Source organism: Rattus norvegicus, chromosome X (assembly GCF_021556685.1).
Source record: "Rattus norvegicus strain SHRSP/BbbUtx chromosome X, alternate assembly SHRSP_T2T, whole genome shotgun sequence".
NCBI lineage: Eukaryota > Metazoa > Chordata > Mammalia > Rodentia > Muridae > Rattus > Rattus norvegicus.
In genome coordinates, this window is record NC_141554.1 from 155,375,877 (window position 1) to 155,392,215 (window position 16,339).

Sequence of the window (16,339 nt, forward strand, 5' to 3'; positions counted from 1 at the left end):
GCCTACTTGATCATGGTGGATGATTGTTTTGATGTGCTCTTGGATTCGGTTTGCCAGAATTTTATTGAGTATTTTTGTGTTGATATTCATAAGGGAAATTGGTCTGATGTTCTCCTTCTTTGTTGGGTCTTTGTGTGGTTTAGGTATAAGAGTAATTGTGGCTTCATAGAAGGAATTCAGTAGTGCTCCATCTGTTTCAATTTTGTGGAATAGTTTGGATAATATTGGTATGAGGTCTTCTATGAAGGTCTGATAGAATTCTGCACTAAACCCATCTGGACCTGGGCTCTTTTTGGTTGGGAGACCTTTAATGACTGCTTCTATTTCGTTAGGAGTTATGGGGTTGTTTAACTGGTTTATCTGTTCCTGATTTAACTACGGTACCTGGTATCTGTCTAGGAAATTGTCCATTTCCTGAAGATTTTCAAATTTTGTTGAATATAGGCTTTTATAGTAGGATCTAATGATTTTTTGAATTTCCTCTCAATCTGTAGTTATGTCTCCCTTTTCATTTCTGATTTTATTAATTTGGATACACTCTCTGTTTCCTCTCGTTAGTCTGGCTAAGGGTTTATCTATCTTGTTGATTTTCTCAAAGAACCAACTTTTGGTTCTGTTGATTCTTTCTATGGTCCTTTTTGTTTCTACTTGGTTGATTTCAGCTCTGAGTTTGATTATTTCCTGCCTTCTACTCCTCCTGGGTGTATTTGCTTCTTTTTGTTCTAGAGCTTTTAGGTGTGCTGTCAAGCTGCTGACATATGCTCTTTCCTGTTTCTTTCTGCAGGCACTCAGCGCTATGAATTTTCCTCTTAGCACAGCTTTCATTGTGTCCCATAAGTTTGGGTATGTTGTACCTTCATTTTCATTAAATTCTAAAAAGTGTTCAATTTCTTTCTTTATTTCTTCCTTGACCAGGTTATCATTGAGTAGAGCATTGTTCAATTTCCACGTATATGTGGGCATTCTTCCCTTATTGTTATTGAAGACCAGTTTTAGACCGTGGTGGTCCGATAGCACGCATGGGATTATTTCTATCTTTCTGTACCTGTTGAGGCCAGTTTTTTGACCAATTATATGGTCAATTTTGGAGAAAGTACCATGAGGAGCTGAGAAGAAGGTATATCCTTTTGCTTTAGGATAGAATGTTCTATAAATATCCGTTAAGTCCATTTGGCTCATGACTTCTCTTAGTCTGTCTACGTCTCTGTTTAATTTCTGTTTCCATGATCTGTACATTGATGAGAGTGGGGTGTTGAAATCTCCCACTATTATTGTATGAGGTGCAATGTGTGTTTTGAGCTTTAGTGAGGTTTCTTTTACGTATGTAGTTGCCCTTGTATTTGGGGCATAGATATTTAGGATTGAGAGTTCATCTTGGTGGATTTTTCCTTTGATGAATATGAAGTGTACTTCCTTATCTTTTTTGATGACTTTTAGTTGAAAATTGATTTTATCTGATATTAGAATGGCAACTCCAGCTTGCTTCTTCAGACCATTTGCTTGGAAAGTTGTTTTCCAGCCTTTCACTCTGAGGTAGTGTCTGTCTTTGCCTCTGAGGTGTGTTTCCTGTAGGCAGCAGAATGCAGGGTCCTCATTGCGTATCCAGTTTGTTAATCTATGTCTCTTTATTGGGGAGTTGAGGCCATTGATGTTGAGAGATATTAAGGAATAGTGATTATTGCTTCCTGTTATATTCATATTTGGATATGAGGTTATGTTTGTGTGCTTTTCTTTTCTTTGTTTTGTTGCCAAGACGATTAGTTTCTTGCTTCTTCTAGGGTATAGCTTGCCTCCTTATGTTGGGCTTTACCATTTATTATCCTTTGTAGTACTGGATTTGTAGAAAGATATTGTGTAAATTTGTTTTTGTCATGGAATATCTTGGTTTCTCCATCTATGTTAATTGAGAGTTTTGCAGGATACAGTAACCTGGACTGGCATTTGTGTTCTCTTAGGGTCTGTATGACATCTGTCCCGGATCTTCTGGCCTTCATAGTTTCTTGCGAAAAGTCTGGTGTGATTCTGATAGGTCTGCCTTTATATGTTACTTGACCTTTTTCCCTTACTGCTTTTAATATTCTTTCTTTATTTTGTGCGTTTGGTGTTTTGACTATTATGTGACGGGAGGTGTTTCTTTTCTGGTCCAATCTATTTGGAGTTCTGTAGGCTTCTTGTATGCCTATGGGTATCTCTTTTTTTAGGTTAGGGAAGTTTTCTTCTATGATTTTGTTGAAGATATTTACTGGTCCTTTGAGCTGGGAGTCTTCACTCTCTTCTATACCTATTATCCTTAGGTTTGATCTTCTCATTGAGTCCTGGATTTCCTGTATGTTTTGGACCAGTAGCTTTTTCCGCTTTACATTATCTTTGACAGTTGAGTCAATGATTTCTATGGAATCTTCTGCTCCTGAGATTCTCTCTTCCATCTCCTGTATTCTGTTGGTGAAGCTTGTATATACAGCTTCTTGTCTCTTTTGGTTTTCTATATCCAGGGATGTTTCCATGTGTTCTTTCTTGATTGCTTCTATTTCCATTTTTAATTCCTTCAACTGTTTGATTGTGTTTTCATGGAATTCTTTCAGGGATTTTTGTGTCTCCTCTCTATGGGCTTCTACTTGTTTATTTATGATTTCCTGGAATTCTTTCAGGGATTTTTGTGACTCCTCTCTATGGGCTTCTACTTGTTTAATTATGTTTTCCTGGTATCTTTCAGGCATTTTTGTGATTCCTCTCTGTAAGCTTCTACTTGTTCTCTAAGGGAGTTCTTCACGTCTTTCTTGAAGTCCTCCTGCATCATGATCAAATATGAATTTTAAACTAGATCTTGCTTTTCTGGTGTGTTTGGATATTCCATGTTTGTTTTGGTGGGAGAATTTGGCTCCGATGGTGCCATGTAGTCTTGGTTTCTGTTGCTTGGGTTCCTGCGCTTGCCTCTCGCCATCAGATTATCTCTAGTGTTACTTTGTTCTGCTATTTCTGAGAGTGGCTAGACTGTCCTATAAGCCTGTGTGTCAGGAGTGCTGTAGGCCTGTTTTCCTGTTTTCTTTCAGCCTGGTATGGCGACAGAGTGTTCTGCTTTTGGGCGTGTAGTTTTCCCTCTCTACAGGTCTTCAGCTGTTCCTGTGGGCCTGTGTCTTGAGTTCACCAGACAGGTCACTTGCAGCAGAAAAGTTGGTCTTACCTGTGGTCCCGAGGCTCAAGTTTGCTAGCGGGGTGCTGCCCAAGAGCTCTCCGCGGCAGCAGCAACCAGGAATACCTGTGCCGCCATTTCCGGGAGCTTCAGTGCATCAGGGTTCCAGATGGCGTTTGGTGTTTTCCTCTGGCGCCTGAGATGTGTATGCAGAGTGCAGTCTCTTCTGGTTTTCCAGGCGTGTCTGCCTCTCTGAGGGTTTAGCTCTCCCTCCCATGGGATTTGTGTGCAGAGAACTGTTTATCCGGTCTGTTTCCTTCAGGTTCCGGCGGTGTCTCAGAGGCAGTGGTCCTGCAGCTCCTGGGCCCTCCCCCATGGGAACCCAGAGGCCTTATACAGTTTCCTTTTGGGCCAGGGATGTGGGCAGGGGTGGGCAGTGTTGGTGGTCTCTTCCGCTCTGCAGCCTCAGGAGTGCCCACCTGACCAGGCGGTCGGGTCTCTCTCCCATGGTGTCTGGGAGCAGAGCGCTGCTGTGGGCCGGGCTCAGTGGAATTTCTTTAAGTTTCTCTGTACTTAGCTTGATTACTGATATTTATAATACTTTTGATATAAGTTTTGTCCAAAGTATTTTCAGTATTTAAAGAGATGATCATGTGATTTTTTTTCTTTCACTTTGTTGTGTGGCAGATTATGTTGATGTATTTCTGCATATTAAACTATTCTTACATCCCTGGGATGAAGCCTACTTGATTGTGTTAGATGATGTTTTTGATGTTTTCCTGGTTATAGTTTGAAAGCATTTTATTGAGTATTTTTGCATCAAATTTCCTAAGAGAAATAGGTCTGAAATTCTCTTCCCTTGTTGAATGTTTGTGTGGCTTAAGTATCCATGTGACTGGTATCATAGAATGTGTGTGTGGCAGTGTTCCTTTCATTTCTATTTTTTTGGAATAGTTTGAGTATTGGTATTAGCTCTTCCTTGACAGTCTGGTAAAATTCTGCTCTAAAATCATTTGGTCTTGGGCTTATTTTTGTTTGGTGATTTTAATGACTGCTTTTATTTCATTAACAGTTAGAGGGCTGTTTAAATAATTTTCCTGATCTTAAATTCTATAAGTTGTATCTGTCTAGAAAATCATTGATTTCCCTATGATTTTCATTTTTTTCCTTTTATTAAAATTTTTATTTATATTTTGGTTTGCTAAATATCTACGTTTGTTTTTAAAATTGCTTTATTTATTACATTCTAAATGTTGCCATCCTTCCAGGTCCCCTCTCCTAAAGTTCCTCACTTCATCCTCCCTTCCCTTTTCTTCTGAGAGGGTGTTTCCCCCACCCACTTACCACAACCAGTCACCAAACACCCTTCTCCACTCTCAAATCCATGTCCCATCCTACCCACCACATCTGCCTTCTTTGGGGCATCAAGTCTCTACAGGATTAGGTACTAGATTCCTACTAAGGGCAGATAAGGCAGTCATCTGCTACATATGTAGCAGGGCCCAAGGACAAACCATATATGTTCTTTGGTGGCTTAGTCTCTGAAATCTCTGAGGAGTCAGGGTTAGTTGATATTATTGGTCTTCCTATGGGGTTGCCATCCCCTTCAACTCCTTCAATCCTTCCCCTACCTTCTCATCCTCAGTGCAAAGGTTGACTAATTTCTTCATCTGTGTCATCAGCTGCTGGTAGAGGCTTCTCAGAGAGCAGCCATGCTAGGTTCCTGTCTGCAAGTACAATATGACATCAGTAATAGTGTCAAGGTTTGGTAACAACCAATGGAATGGATCCCAATTTGGGCCTGTCAATGGATGACATTTCCTTGTCTCTCTACGCCATTTTTGTCTTTGCATTTCTTTTAGACAGGAACAATTCTAGGTCAAAATTTTTAAAAGTAGGTTGGTGACACTATTCTCCTACTGGGGTGACCTTTCTATCTATTAGAGGTGGTCTCTTCCATTTGCATCTCCCAACCATTGGGCATTTCCAATAAGGTCATCCCCAATGAGTTCCGGTAGCTTCTCACATGCCAGGTCTCTGGGATTTTCTAGTGGCCCCCACTTCCGTGCCCTCTGCAGCTGCATATTTCCATTCATTCTCCTGGTCCTCTGGACTTGTCTTCTGTCTTACCACATACCTAGTATTGCCTCTTTCCCCCTCCACTCTCTCATCCTCTGGTTGTATCAGTCTGCAATCCCACCAACACTGGAGGAGTATTCCTCTTTCTCCACATCCTTGCCAGCATCTGTTGTCGCTGGAATTTTTGATTTTAGCCATTCTGACTGGTGTGAGGTGGAATCTCAGGGTTGTTTTGATTTGCATTTCCCTTATGACTAAAGATGTTGAACATTTCTTTAGGTGTTTCTCAGCCATACAACATTCCTCAGCTGTGAATTCTTTGTTTAGCTCTGAACCCCATTTTTAATAGGGTTATTTGTCTCCCTGCTGTCTAACTTAGAAGCTGCTTTGTTAATATTGTTGAAATCCTACAACTTTTGGAATTTGAACTCCTCAAAGTAATACAAGCAATACCTTCATGTTTGACTTTATAAATGTAGAGTTTCCCTTTTCTGTAAATTGTATAAAATACCTTGCAATGGGATATTTTAATTTAATATCTCTAAAAGGATACTTTTCCTAATTATATTGCTGTAAAGAGGCATCATTATTAAGAAAAATTATGAAAAACAAATATTCATTGTGAATTTGATTTCAGTTTCAAGAGGTAAGTCAAGATCATCATGGTTGGAGTATATGGGGGCTATTCTCATTCAAACCACCACATGATTCATACATTATTCTCCTTAAACTAAATCTCATATAATATAAGCAATTAGCTTATAATATATTTAATAGAGTTAAATGATACACACAAAAATTCTATATTGAATTAATATTGGCATATATTTCTTTTCCTAAATTTGTAGACATTGAGTTAATTACAACATTTTCTATAATATATTTTTATTATATTATATAACATATTATATATACGTATATATGTCTATAGTGATAACAACTGTTAAGGACACTAACTTCTCTTACAACAGACCCTAGGCCAATTCCCAGCAGTCATATTGTGCCTCATAACTTGCTACAACTCCAGTACCAGGAGCTTTCCCTTTCCCAGGCTTTGCAGAACAAGGCATGCATATGGTGTACAGACTTGCATATAAACCATACAGCCATAAGATCTACAATATGCATCTTGATGGGAAGAGAAAAACAATGATTTTTTTACCCTAATAAAAATATTTTCATTCCTCCTTTTATACATTTGATTATCATATGACTTCTCTGACTGTTGATTTTTACACTAAATACAGATAGCTGAATAATGATGTAGAATCACTCACATTGTTAAAAAAACAACCACAACTTCTGGCCAGAAGTAAAGGACTAAATGGCACTTCTCATAGGAGCATCCCTGAACATATACATATTTTAAATTTCTGTACACAAAATATAAAATCTCAAAATTATCCCTGATCGATTGATATTTACTAGAGAGAATGCAAATTTAGAGCATTACATAGTTGGAGAACTTAGATAAAATATAAACTTTTACAGATAACACATACAATCTGTGAAATGCAATTGTATGGGAAAACCATAAATGGTCATAGCAAAAGTTCTCAGAAAATCATAAAACTATGGAAAATTAATTAATAAGGTGAAATAGACTCATATTTGAAGTTATTAAGATGGTTAGTTAAAATTGAAATATCACTTTCTATATGATAAGGGTAGGAATATGGCTGTACAAAATAGGATATTTGCAAGCCTCAGAATGTAATTAAAAATTTCACAATGGATATATAGTCAGGAAAAAGGGACCAATTCTCAAAAGAAAAGATCATCAATGGTGTCATACCAGATAGATTGAAATCACAAGGTAATCGTACATCCCTTCTGCAATTATGTACTCTCAATGTACAGAAACTATATCTGGAATCCATTGACAAAAACGATACTGAATAAAGATACAAGAACAACATGATGAAGAACAATATGTGAAATTTGAAATTAAAATACTTAGTGAAAAATGAAATGAAAATCCAAAGTATGAGCTCAACATAAGAATGGAGTTGTCATTAGAAGCAAACTCTGTAACATATTATAGGGTTTCTTTTGATTGTAAATATAATGTGCACTAAAATATGCCTTTAACATGAAACTGAGTTGAGTATACAATGAAATATTTTTTGAAGTAAATGTTCCACTTTAATCTTTATTAGTACACTATTAGGTCTTTGTACATATTGAACAATTCATCCATGTTAAAATTACTATGTTAGTCATGACTTATTGTTCAAAGTTATAGATCTGAAATATCAAGCAAATGGAAATTGAATACTGAAAACTATTAAAATAAATGGTGTTGGAAAAGAAGAATATAAAATATGAGATATAGAAAAACTATAAGATTAAAAGTTCTAATTATAGATATATCTACAATTATAACAAAAGTCCATTATCTAAGCAATAACTTAAAATGCTATGACATGGACAATGATAAAGAGAAAATTCACTATATTATACATACAATGATAATTTTGCATATAAATATACATATATCAAATGATACATTTACAAATAAATATAAGTAATATTAAATTCTAATCAATGTATGTCACCAATAAACAATAAACATAAGGGAAAAATTAAACTACTGATCAAATAGACTCAGTAACCTTTACAGATTATAGAATCAAACATCAGAGTAGAAATTATTTATATCAGTACCTGGAACTTTGTCCAAAATACACAAAATTTTAGACAAAAGCAACTCATTGAAAATGTAAAAATGAAGTAATAGTTCTTTGTATCTTATTAGATTATGACTATGAAACTAGAGTATAATAGCAACTACAAAAATTACATAAAATCATGGAGATGGAACAATATATTACTGAATGGAAAAAGACACACTGAGAAATGTAAACCAATTCCTGAATGCCAAGAACAATGAATAAATCATGACTTATTGTAAATATTATAACAGTTTCAAAATTCAAAATCAATTCATATCATTAGAAAAAAGGCATCTGGCAATTATGTCAGTAATATTTCAATTTTAAATCATGTTATTCTCAGAAAAATAGATAAAACTGGTAAACATCACTTTATATGAAATAAATAAGATTCAGAAAGACAGAAATATGACATACTTTTATTCATATACAGACTTGAGATTATTTTAAAGGACATGAAAGGGGAAAAAGGAGGGGAATAAAATATTGACATGATATAGACACGTGAAAATGGCATAAGTAATTTGTTTTACAATGCAAACATATGTATGTTCATTTTCAAGGAACCAATAATACATGCAAAGAATATACTGTATTGATATAATGGTTGATTATATTTGTGTTTATATAGCAGATGTTTATGAGATGCCAAGTTTTAGTTAATCAATAAAGTCATTAAAACCTCATTTAGAAGATTAACAGGTGTGGTGAGGGTATTGGGAAGGAATAATCTCAGTTACACAAGGAAGCATGTGAACAATGTGAAAGTAACCTGGTAATGCAAATTCACTTTTCATAAATAGTGTGCCATAACCCAAACCAGACTAACAAGCACACACAGGAAAAGTGAGTTCATTTTCTTTTTGTTCTCATGCAGGTGATAATAGTATCATATCCAAATTATAGAAGCTGTACCGCACAATGCAATGAAATCATTAGCCAATTTGTAATTGCCATAAAGGAAAAATATATGATAGAGAATAAAAACCAATGAATGTTCAAGCGTTGGGCACATATAGGTGTACACAGGATAGAATTTCTAAAGATAGTGAGATAGGGGATGTTACAGAATATTGGCCCATGATAAGCTAGTTACCTTTGATAGGGTAAATACTGTTTGTCACAGCAAGATGACTCAGTGATGTATTCAACTGACACTGACATTGCATTTAGAATCTCTCTCTCTCTCTCTCTCTCTCTCTCTCTTTTCCTCCCTCCCTCCCTCTTCTCTTCCTCTCTCTCTCTCTCTCTCTCTCTCTCTCTCTCTGTCTGTCTCTCTCTCTCTCTCTCTGTCTCTCTCTCTCTCTGTCTGTCTCTCTCTCTCTCTCTCTCATGCATGCACTCTCACACATATACCTGCAATTGCACATGTAAAAACAATTAGGTAGTACTATATTGAATAGGTGGAGAAAGAGTGGGCAGCCTTGTCTAGTCCCTTTTTTAGTAGGATTGTTTCAACTTTCTCTTCATTTAGTTTGATGTTAGTTATTCGTTTGCTGTATACTGCCTTTACTATGATTAGGTATGGACCTCAAATTACTGATCTTTCCAAGACTTTTAACATTAAAGGGTGTTAAATTTTGTAAAATGCTTTCTCAGAATCTATTGAGATGATAATGTGTTTTTTCTATCAGTTTGTTTATATAGTGGATTATGTTGATGGATTTCCATATATGGAAGCATCTCTGCATCCCTGGGATGAGCATATTGATCAAGATGAATGATCATTTTGATGTGTTCTTGGATTCAGTTTGCAAGAATTTTATTGAGTATTTTTGCATTAATATTCATAAGGGAAATTGGTCTGAAGTTCTCTTCCTTTGTTGGGTCTTTGTGTCATTTAGGCATAAGAGTAATTGTGGCTTCATAGAAGCAATTGGGTAGTGTTCCTTCTGTTTCAATTTTGCGGAATAGTTTGGACAGTATTAGTATGAGGTCTTCTATGAAGGTCTGACAGAATTCTCCACTAAACACATCTTGTCCTGGGCTATTTTTGGTTGGGAGACTTTTAATAACTGCTTCTATATCTTTAGGAGTTTTGGGACTGTTTATATGGTTTAACTGATCCTGATTTAACTTTGGTACCTGGTATCTGTCTAGAAAATTGTCCACTTACTCGAAAATTTCTAGTTTTGTTGACTATAAGCTTTTGTAGCAGGATCTGATTTTTTTTTAATTTCCTCAGTTTCTGTTGTTATGTCTCCCTTTTCATTTCTGATTTTGTTAGTTTGGATACTGTCTCTGTGCCCTCTGGTTATTCTGGCTACGGGCTTGTCTATCTTGTTGATTTTTCTCAAAGAACCAGTTTCTGGTTTTGTTGATTCTTTGTATAGTTCTTTTTGTTTGATTTCAGCACTGTGATTGATTATTTCCTGCTTCTACTCCACTTAGGTGTATTTGCTTCCTTTTGTTCTAGAGCTTTTAGGTGTGCTGTCAAGCTACAAGTGTATGCTCTTTCCAGATTCTTTTTTGAGGTACACAGAGCTATGAGTTTTCCTCTTAGCACTGCTTTCATTGTGTCCCGTAATTTGGGTATGTTGTGCTTTCATTTTCGTTAAAGTCTAAAATGTCTTTAATTTCATTCTTTATTTTTTCCTTGAACAAGTTATCACTGAATAGTGCATTATTCAGTTTCCATATATATGTGGGGTTTCTGTGGGTTTTGTTGTTATTGAAGATAAGCCTTAGCCTGATAGGATGCATTAGATTTTTTTCAATCTCCTTGTATCTGTTGAGATCTCTTTTGTGAACACTTATATGGTCAGTTTTGAAGAAAATACCATGACATGCTTAGAATAAGGTATCTTCTTTTGTTGTAGATGAAATGTTCTGTAAATATCTGTTAAATTCATTTGGTTCATACATTCTGATAATTTCTCTGGGTCTTTGTTTAGTTTCTGTTTCCATTACTGAGAGTGGGGTGTTGAAGTCTCCCACTGTTATTTTGTGAGATGATTGAAGTCCTATCAAGAGCAATCAGAAAAAAGGATGTCAAAGGGGTACAAGGTAGAAAGGAAGAAGTCAAAATATCACTATTTGCAGATAATATGATAGCATACTTAAGTGACCCCAAAAATTCAACCAGAGAACTCCTAAACCTGATTTAAAAAAACAAACAAACAAACAAAAAACTTCAGCAGAGACACAGCTGGGAAGACAGAGGAGACTACTCTCTGACCACATTTCTAACTCTAGAGGAAAATGCCTAGCGCCATCTGGGCCCCCTGTGCACAGGGTTCCGAGCAAAGGCAGGGCAGGACCTTCTGGTTGATGCCCTCATGGAGAGCTGAAACCCAGATCTGAGAAGCAACTCCAGGCCTGAGACCAGAGGTAAGACCAACTTTTCTGCTGCAAGTGACCTGCCTGGTGGACTCAGGACTCACAAAGGCAAAATTCCTCCAGGACTGGGCCCTTCCAGTTTCTAGCTGGGGCCTGAACCTTGCTGATCCTGGCCCACAGATCCCTGCTTCCAAACCCCATGGGAGAGAGAGCGCACCGCCCAGACAGGTGGGCACTCCTGAGACTACAGGGCAGGAGAGAGACCTCCAGTACTGCCCACCCTTGCCCACATCCATGGCCCAAGAAGAAACTGTATAGGGCCTCTGGGAACAGGAAGATAGGGGCACTCAACACTGCAGTCCAGACACCACCTGGATCTGAAGGGACCCTTCAAACAGCTCCCTGTACCCAAATCCCATGGGAGGGAGAGATAGACATTCAGAGGGGCAGACACACCTGGGAAACCAGAGGAGACTACTCTCTGCCCACATTTCAGCCTCTAGAGGAAAACACCTAGAGCCATCTAGGCCCCCTGTGCACAGGGTCCCTAGCAAAGTCAGAGCAGGCCCTTCTGGCTGACCTCATGGAGAGTTGAAACTCGGCTCTAAGAAGCGACTCCAGGCACGAGACCAGAGGTAAGACCAACTTTTCTGCTCCAAGTGACCTGCCTGGTGGACTCAGGACACACGACACAGGAACACCTGAAGACCAGTAGACAGGAACGACTACACGCCTGAAAGAAGAACACTCTGTTCCCATAACTGGCTGAAAGAAAACAGGAAAACAGGTCTATAGCACTCCTGACACACAGGCCTATAGGACGGTCTAGCCACTGTCAGAAATAGCAGAACAAGGTAACACAAGAGACAACATGATGGCAAGAGGCAACGGCAGGAGCCCAAGCAACAGAAATCAAGATTATATGGCAGCATCAGAGCCCAATTCTCCCACCAAAACAAACACTGATTACCCAAACACACCAGAAAAGCATGATCTAGATTTAAAATCACATTTGATCATGATGATGGACGATTTCAAGACAGACACAAAGGATTCCCTTAGAGAAATGCAGGAAAACACAAATAAGCAAGCAGAAGCCTATAGAGAAAAAAGCAAAAAATCCCTGAAAGAATTACAGGAAAACACAATCAAACAGGTGAAAGAATTAAAAATGGAAATAGAAGCAATAAAGAAAGCACAAAGGGAGACAACCCAAAGGGAGAAAGAAATTAAAAACTTCTTACAATTTAATGAAAATGGAGGTATAATATACCCAAACTTATGGGACACAGTGAAAGATGTGCTAAGAGGAAAACTCAGAGCTCTGAGTGCCTGCAGAAAGAAACAGAAGAGAGCATATATCAGCAGCTTGACAGCACACCTAAAAGTTCTAGAATAAAAAGAAGCAAATACACCCAGAAGGAGTGGAAGGCAGGAAATAATCAAACTTAGAGCTGAAATCAACCAAGTAGAAAGAAAAAGGACTGTACAAAGAATCAAGAGAACCAAATATCCTGAACAAAACACCAATGGCTTATGCTCTAAGATCAAGAATCGACAAATGGGATCTCATAAAACTGCAAAGCTTCTGTAAGGCAAAGGACACTGTGGTTAGGACAAAACAGCAACCAACAGATTGGGAAAAGATCTTTACAAATCCTACAACAGATAGAGGCGTTATATCCAAAATATACAAAGAACTCAAGAAGTTAGACTGCAGGGAGACAAATAACCCTATTAAAAAATGGGGTTCAGAGATAAACAAAGAATTCACAGCTGAGGAATGCCGAATGGCTGAGAAACACCTAAAGAAATGTTCAACATCTTTAGTCATAAGGGAAATGCAAATCAAAACAACACTGAGATTTCACCTCACACCAGTGAGAATGGCTAAGATCAAAAACTCAGGTGACAGCAGATGCTGGCAAGGATGCGGATAAAGGGGAACACTCCTCCATTGTTGGTGGGATTGCAAACTGGTACAACCATTCTGGAAATCAGTCTGGAGGTTCCTCAGAAAATTGGACATTGAACTGCCTGAGGATCCAGCTATACCTCTCCTGGGCATATACCCAAAAGATGCCCCAACATATAAAAAAGACACGTGCTCCACTATGTTCATCGCAGCCTTATTTATAATAGCCAGAAGCTGGAAAGAACCCAGATGCCCTTCAACAGAGGAATGGATACAGAAAATGTGGTACATCTACACAATGAGATATTACTCAGGTATCAAAAACAATGACTTTATGAAATTTGTAGGTAAATGGTTGGAACTGGAAAATATTATCCTGAGTGAGGTAACCCAATCACAGAAAAACACACATGGTATGCACTCATTGATAAGTGGCTATTAGCCCAAATGCTTGAATTACCCTAGATGCATAGAACAAATGAAACTCAAGATGGACGATCAAAATGTGAATGCTTCACTCCTTCTTTAAAAGGGGAATAAGAATGCCCTTGGCAGGGAATAGAGAGGCAAAGATTAAAAAAGACACAGAAGGAACACCCATTCAGAGCCTGCCCCACATGTGGCCCATACATATACAGCCATCCAATTAGACAAAATGTATGAAGCAAAGAAGTGCAGGCAGACAGGAGCTGGATGTAGATCGCTCCCGAGAGACACAGCCAGAATACAGCAAATACAGAGGCGAATGCCAGCAGCAAACCACTGAACTGAGAATAGGACCCCCGTTGAAGGAATCAGAGAAAGAACTGGAAGAGCTTGAAGGGGCTCGAGACCCCATATGTACAACAATGCCAAGCAACCAGAGCTTCCAGGGACTAAGCCACTACCTAAAGACTATACAGGGACTGACCCTGGACTCTGACCTCATAGGTAGCAATGAATATTCTAGTAAGATCACCAGTGGAAGGGGAAGCCCTGGGTCCTGCTAAGACTGAACCCCCAGTGAACTAGATTGTTGGGGGGAGGGCGGCAATGGGGGGAGGATGGGGAGGGGAACACCCATAAAGAAGGGGAGGGGGAGGGTTTAAGGGGATGTTGGCCTGGAAACCTGGAAAGGCAATAACAATTCAAATGTAAATAAGAAATACCCAAGTTAATAAAGATGGAGGAAGAAAACACTTCAGCAGAGTGGTGGAATATAAAATTAACTCAAACAAATCAGTAGCCTTCCTCTAGTCAAAGGATAAACAGGCTGAGAAAGACATTAGGGAAAAGACACCGTGTACAATAATCACGAATAATATATAATACCTCAGTGTGACTTTAACCAAACAATTGAACGATCTGTTTGACAAGATAAGTTTCTCAAGAAAGAAATTGAAGATCTCAGAAGATAGAAAAATCTTCCATGCTCATGGATAGGCAGAATTAATATTGTAAAAATGGCCATCATGCCTAAAACAATGTACAGATTAAATGCAATCCTCATCAAAATCCAACTCAATTCTTCATAGAGTTAGAAAGAACAATTTGCAAATTCATTTGTAATAACAAGAAACACAGGGTAGCAAAAACAAATCCTGACAATAAAAGAATGTCTGAGGGAATTACCCTCCCTCACCTTAAGCAGTATCACAGAGCAATAATGATAAAAAAAAAAAAAACTGTATAGTATTGGTAGAGAGACAGGCAAGTTTTTCAATGGAATAGAATTTAAGACTAAGAGATGAACCCACACACCTAGAGACGCTTGATCTTTGACAAAGGAGTTAAAACTACCCAATGGGGAAAAAAAGATAGCACATTCAACAATACTTGTTCAACTAGAGGTCAACATGTAGAAGAATGCCAATCGATCCATTCTTATCTCCCTGTACAAGGCTTAAGTCCAAGTGGATCAAGACCTCCACATCAAACCAGATACACTCAAACTAATAGAAGAAAAAATGGGGAAGAGCCTCGAAAATATGGACACTGGAGAAATTTTCCTAAACAGAATACCAGTCGCTTATGTTCTAAGATCAATAATCGACAAACGGGTCTTCATAAAATTGAAAAGCTTCTGTAAGGCAAAGGACACGGTCTTTAGGCCAAAACAGCAACCAACAGATTGGGAAAATCTCTTTACCAGTCCAATATCTGATAGAGGGCTAATATCCAATATATACAAAAAACTCAAGAAGTTAGATTCTAGAAGATCAAATGGCTCTATTAAAAATGACAAAATTCAACACCTCCTCATGTTAAAAGTCCTGGAACAATCAGGAATTCAAGGGCTATATCTAAACATGCTAAAACAATATGCAGCAAACCAGTAGGTAAGGTCAAAATAAATGGAGAGAAACTTGAAGCAATCCCACTAAAACAGGGACTAGACAAGGCTGCCCACTCTCTCCCTACTTATTCAGTATAGTACTTGAAGTCCTAGCCAGAGCAATCAGACAATGAAAGGGGTTCAAAGGGATAAAAATTGGAAAGGAAGAAGTCAAAATATCACTATTTGCAGATGATATGATAGTATACTTAAGTGACCCCAAAAAATTTCACCAGAGAACTCCTAAACCTGATAAACAACTTCAACAAAGTGTATGGGTATACAATTAACTCAAACAAATCAGTATTCTTCCTCTACTCAAAGGATAAACAGGCTGAAAAAGAAATTAGGGAAATGACACCCTTCAAAATAATCACAAATAATATAAAATATCTTGTGTGATCTTAACCAAGCAAGTACAAGGTCTGGATGACAAGAACTTCAAGACTCTACATAAAAAAATTGAAGAAGATCTCAGAAGATGGAAAGATCTCCCATGCTCATGGATTGAAAAGATTAATATAGTAAAAATGGCCATTTTGCAAAAGCGATCTACAGATTCAATGCAATCCCCTTCAAAATTCCTACTCAATTCTTTTTTTTTTTTTTTTTTTTTTTTGGAGCTGGGGACCGAACCCAGGGCCTTGCGCTTGCTAGGCAAGCGCTCTACCCCTGAGCTAAATCCCCAACCCCCCTACTCAATTCTTTATAGAGGTAGAAAGAATAATTTGCAAAATCATTTGAAATAATAAAAACCCAGGATAGTGAAAACTATACTCAACCATAAAAAAAAAAAAAAACTTCTGGAGGAATCACCAACCCTGACCTCAAGCATTACTATAGAGAAATAGTTATAAACATGTATGTATTGGTACAGAGACAGGTAGATTGATAAGTGGAACAGAACTTATGACCTAGAAATGAACCCATACACCTATGATCACTTG